Genomic DNA, 6,000 nt, shown 5'->3' on the forward strand with positions numbered 1-6,000 from the left:
AAACACTGTTAGCATGAGACAACATAGCGGACCAATTCGCGACCAGTGGGGGTGGCGAGGAACGATGACATTGAAGCATTTTGTTTGGGAATGTGGTTCCAACAATGGCAGCGGTAGCAGAGCTAGGTGAAGACATACCGACAGTTGACATAACGTGAATAAATATGGAGGAATTGAGCCAGACCAAGACGAGTGCATGAAGAGATTCTGCAGTGGTCATTTACTGACATGGTACTGCACTGTGCTCGCATTTGAGAAAGGTCTCTCTTGTCATGTGGTGGTCAATGCTGATTGGTTAAAGGCTGCTGCAGTAGTTTTAGAATTTGCCCATTTGGATGCAACGACTTGAAACAATTCCCAATGGAGCGCGCCCAGACCCGTGTATTCACACGTTAGGCAGTAATAACAGTGTTGACGTATATCTAAATACTGTAGATAGCTTAGTGAAGACATGTGCTTGGACACAACAGTCACCATTGTTTTTAAATCTTCATGTACAGTAATATTTGGGAAAATGAACACTAAATATTTATATTTTCATCAACCAACTCCTGCATGTCTGTGAGTTCAGGTCTGACAGGACAAAAACCGGAGTTTAGTGGAGACTGTGCACGGCTCGTCTCAAACAGCTCACATTCTCCGCCCCACAACACTGGACGTGATCCAAGTAGGCCAATCAGCAGTGTCTTATTTGGAATGGGTTACCTACATATACCAGTCCGTCCCTGATCCCTACAGGGACAGAAAGCAGTAGATGCCGGTCAGTTTACACAAAAAAAACGAGAGAGTCTCTGCAAACACCGTTAATCCACAAGTCCTCAATGTGTTTGTACAGTTTGGGAACAGACAGAATATAAACGCTTAATAACTCTAATTAAAGGATGGGGGCTTTGATTATTTATTTATATGGCCGTTTATAACTAGGTTGTATACGCAGATAGGTAAAATTACAGCTGGCAAATTCAATATTTTATCCATTGTATTGATAAATGATATTGACTCACCTGGGGCTCATATAGTGATTTATGATCACAGCATCATCATTTTTCATCACTTTACGAAGAAAAACGTTTAGATTAGTGACATGAAGGTAACTGTAATTACAAAATGTGTTATTCAAGTGTTTTGAGTTTCAGCTTTACATCAATATGCCATGCTGCATTTGTCATAATGCAATATATATATATATATATATATATACATAGATCACTTTATTGATCTCCAAAGAGTTTCAACAGAAGTTCAAGATACTTGCATCAGAAAAATGGTCGTTTCATGTCATGATCCTGATTTCCGTTCACTGAGCAGCCCTTACACTAGTGTACTCTACTGTAAATTGATCTTAAGGGAGCAAAATCTCTACTGCCCTGTGATCACACTCAGAAACATTCAGGAGGGCATTTCAAAAGATAAAGCAGTGGCTCTCAGCTGGTGGGTCGCAGTTCAAAAGTGGGTCACGGGGCCATTTTGAGTGGGTCGCAGATATGTCGTGAAAAAAGAAAAGTTGGAGGAAAAAAGTCAACCTTTTATTTTCAAGTCTACAATATTTCAGCTGCTGTGGTTTTATTGTCAAGGACATTAGTTTCCCATAACCTGACAGGAACAACCAAAACTGAAGTCTTCACACAAATAGTTGCCTCTCATTGCATCGTTTGTAAACAGGGTTAGGATTAGATAAAGCTGCCATTTTATTTCATAATAAAAAATATTCCCAGTTGCACTTTTTCTTGTTTATTTCATATTTCTAAGAGTGTACAAAGACACGGCGTATTACTTCACTATTTCTTTGTAAATTAAATTTGAGGAGCTTAAAGATTTGGGTCGTGACTTCATGACTCAGGAAAAATCTGGGTCTTGAGGCGAGACCAGTTGAGAACTGCGCTAAACACAATTTGATGGGTTTATTATTGTGTTGTCTTACTTGCAAGGTTTTGGCTCATTGATTACCTCAATTTCACTAAATCCTGCAGCTCAGAGCTTTGAGTTCCCATGTGTTCAGCGTAAGAGAAACAGCCATTAAGTATACATGTCACAATGGATAGGGGCCACTGACTGCTCTATTCTTCAACTCGGACGTCTGGTTCTAGTCCGCAGCAGTTCTGTGACACAACTTGCCTGCAGGAGCATTTACTGTAAATCAGTGGCTCCAAAACTGAAGGGGCAGCTGCCATCAGCTGGACAAGGAGTCTTTGTAGCGGGAGTGAAATTGAACTTTCCCAGCAAACGTTTTGATTTGTCAAACAAATGTGTAACTAATACCACTGTTAATTCCACCACAATCCCGGCAATAATGTCTTAAGCAGAGCTACGCCTGCTTTCCAGCTAGGACAGGTCGGGATATCTGCATGAAAAGGGTCAATTAACCTTGATTAATTTGGAAAGTACGCAGACACGCACGCGGTTTGAGGGTCACAACGCTGTTAAAAAAAACAACACAGGTGAGCAAGATCGACGTGGACAGCAAAACAGCATGTAAAGTTAAAAGTCCAAGAAAACGTTCTTGCGGATGCTCATCAAGCAAACACATTGGTCAAATCTAAAATAAAGCAGTGTATCTCAATTTTAAGTACACTGTCAATATATCAGGAGAGCTTTGTGAACATTTTTCATGTGAATGACAAATATTTTTGAAAGACTGTAACATTTATGCTGACAATAAAACTGTAACCCTTATTTTATAACAATTGTATGTTTTTTTTTAATTAAAAATAAAATGTGTTTTCACTATTTCCTGACATCGAGAATATCATTATAAACAGAAATACCCTGAAATGTTGTGACATTATTTTAAGGTTATATCACCCACCCTACCCCCAATGTTGTTTGTGATGTAACATTATAATTGTGGCTTCTATTTGACAGAAAAAGATTGAAGATCATGCTCTCTCTTTCAAAGGAAGGTCTGCTTCTGAGGAACATACAATGCTAAATTATCTTGGATTTGATGCATGTGATAACCTGACATTTACCCTACAATTATTCTTCACAGTAACAAAGGGATGGTAATGGATGACTAACTCGAGTACAGACACTGCTGATTAAAGCACAACAAACTTTGTGGTTTACCAAAATCCTAAACAAATAAATGATGTCCGTAGAAACGCTCAAACTATCTGTTTCTTCTATAATATCTTCTAAATAACCTGTCACAGTCCTGCATCTTTTAGTGATGGATTAACTTGTTTTGGAGAAGCACAGCACTGAAAGCAATAAGCATCTGCATCACAACGATCACCATTACATGACAGGCGGGTATAGATGACAAATTATCCATTATAAACGCGAGTAAAACCATAAATGTCACCAGTATCTCGCTGCCTCTGCACTCATCGCAGATCCTCAGAAAAGCAAAACAAAACCTCAATCTAATCTTCTGCACCAACACCCACCTAATCCCGCTTCCCCGTTGGTCGAAAGGAGACAAAGTCCCGCCTCCCCGGCGTGTCTGAATGGCCGCCATGGCTGTCAATCACGGGGGCCGTTTCGTCATAGACAGCCCATTTCAATATAGGTTGAGGCAGAAGATAAACAACTTGGAGGCCTACATGCCCGTGGCCTAGATTGCTGTATTTAAAAGATATTTAAAGTAAAAAAAAAAAAAAAAATCTACCACCGAGCACACAACCTGCATGCAGCACAGGACTAAACGTCAATCCGTGACATTTGTTAGTATCTATACCAAAGAATACTATCTGTCTGCTCAATAGGGTTCATAAACTAAAGAGCACATTGTTTAGGAAAAAAACGCAAACGAATCTATTATCCACAACAAATCGTTAGTCAAGCGCTCTCCTCGCTGCAAACATGATCACAGGGGAATTTCTGATTGTGTCGAGTTTATTTCTAGTATTTTTTTCAATTATTTTGGTCCAATAATTAATTATTAAATAATTATTTGTGCAATAACTGAGTGCACTTTTTTTTTTATATTGCATATATATATTTTTGTATACAACGTGCATTTATTTATTTATGCTGCTCCTTAATTCCCATCTTTGTCTTTTATTCTTACAAAGCTGGCTGTGAGAGACAAGCACAGTAATTCCAGTGTGCCTGTACTGTCTTGTACCTGTTCAAATGCCAATAAATCGCTTGAATCAGCAGCATTGGACATGTTTAGTGTTTTGGGGGGTGGGCGTGTACCTATTGAGACATCAGGCTGCCTGCAAAAAGTCAATGTTGAGCGTTTCACTGGCCCACTAAGGCTTTTCCTACCGCAAACACACTTTAACATAGTTTAACACCGTGTTAAGATTGCAGATATATTATAAGCGGTGCAGTGTGATTCGGATAGTTTAAAAGTAAAGTACACGCCAATCTTCATATATATATATATATATATATATATATGTGTGTGTGTGCCAGTTTTTGTTTTTTTTAAACCATCCTCATCCAGAACATACACATAGCCCACTTTTCCGAAGAGACTGATCGGTTGTATTTACGAGGAAAGCGATCAATACAATCAATAGAACATAATGTTTTCACAGGTTTGCTCTGTGACATTTGACAGCGACCGACATGTATTGCACCTCGTCCGTTTCTTCACTTCCTACAAGAGCTCGATAAACTGGTAAACAGCAGCGACAACCGAGGCGTGTTTACTCGCCATTGACTGTTTTTTTTTTGTTGTTGTTGTTTTTTTTTTGTGTTGTTGTTGTTTAATGCGGAACTGGCGATTCTCGCTTCCCTCTCTCACCCGCAGCTCAGTCAGTATGGCCTCCGTCCGCCCCCTTCCTCATCCCAGCTGAAGCAGCGACACACAACAACAACCGACCTGCCGTTAGCTCCAAAGCTAATCCATCGCCGAGGCGAAAACACCCAGCAAGTTTCCCCAAAACGGACGAATGACGGCCCTACTCACTTTCAGGACGGCCACGCATACGTCTCGCTTAGTGTTGGACCTTGTATAGGTTCTCGCGTTGGGGATATTAAGGCTCCCTTTTCAATGGAGTCCACACGCTGGTTAAGCTCTCTCGGGTTTGTTTTGTTTTTCTTCTTCCTGACGGGTTCCTGGAAAGCGCGTGACTGCCCGACCACGTGGTGCGTCACTGGTCCAATACGAAAAGAGCCCGATGATCGGTGAACGAGTAGACCATAATATACATGTGTGCCTGGCGTGGACTGTACATATAAAAAAGATGAAAACGTTTATATGCTGTGATATTACAGCGGAGAGTTGCAGTACAGAGTTCACAGAGGCATTCTTATTATTTAAACACCAAAAAGAGAGTACGTTTTTTTTTTATTATTCAGATTTTTCATATTTTATTTAGCAATCTATTAAGTTATTTTCCGTAAATCCTACATTATGGTATTAAAGCTGTTTTTAAAGTCTTTTAAACTGCAGTCTTTTCAACATATTTATTTTATCCATTATTTTTATTTTATTTTGTTCCACTTTTAATAGCTTAGGAGTACTGAATTATTAGACTCTCCCTGGACAAGATTTTCAAAATAATGTGGCACAAGCAGAAATTGCACTGACACTGCCCACAATTAAGCTTGACAACCGATAGTATAATAGTGGTGGTTAATGGTGCCTGAAGCAGCGATGAGGCACAAGAGACACAGGTTCATTAAACTCACTTCCTTCCAACTTCACACAACTTTTTTTTGTCATTTTCTCACTTGTGAAGTGCCTAACCAAAGCGGACATGAGGACTTGAAAGAACTCGTCACAATAAGTAAACAGACAAATCCGCTATCTGCAAATGAGACCAAGCCTCTTAATTAAAGGTAGCCTGTGGTGGTTTTAACCACTAACGGCACCCTGGACCAATGTTCTTGCGCATGGGTCCACTCTTTGTTTATTCTTACGTGTGAGGGTGGTGCATGCAGATGTACATGCAGCTGAAGTGCCACCAGTTTTCACAATATATAAAAAAATAAAAAAAATAAAAATAAAATAAATAAATAAATTAAAAAAATCAGAATGCAAATAAGCTGAAAAAACGAAGCAGTGCTCCAGCAAAAACATGCAAGGAGAGCATTTTCAGC

The 6,000-nt window shown here is 39.5% G+C and overlaps 1 protein-coding gene across 1 annotated transcript in view; it reads right to left on the minus strand.

The window, feature by feature from the left end:
- The window catches only part of LOC138196258 (CREB3 regulatory factor-like), a 28,768-nt gene extending 23,627 nt beyond the window's left edge, over positions 1-5,141 (minus strand). The window contains 1 exon segment of the mRNA XM_069146141.1: positions 4,865-5,141. The gene's annotated coding sequence lies outside the window, so the exon portion shown is untranslated.
- Positions 5,142-6,000: the final 859 nt, after the last annotated feature.

The sequence above is a fragment of the Embiotoca jacksoni genome, unplaced genomic scaffold, assembly GCF_022577435.1.
Source record: "Embiotoca jacksoni isolate LCO1_2020_lvr unplaced genomic scaffold, fEmbJac1.0.p SCAF_13, whole genome shotgun sequence".
NCBI lineage: Eukaryota > Metazoa > Chordata > Actinopteri > Embiotocidae > Embiotoca > Embiotoca jacksoni.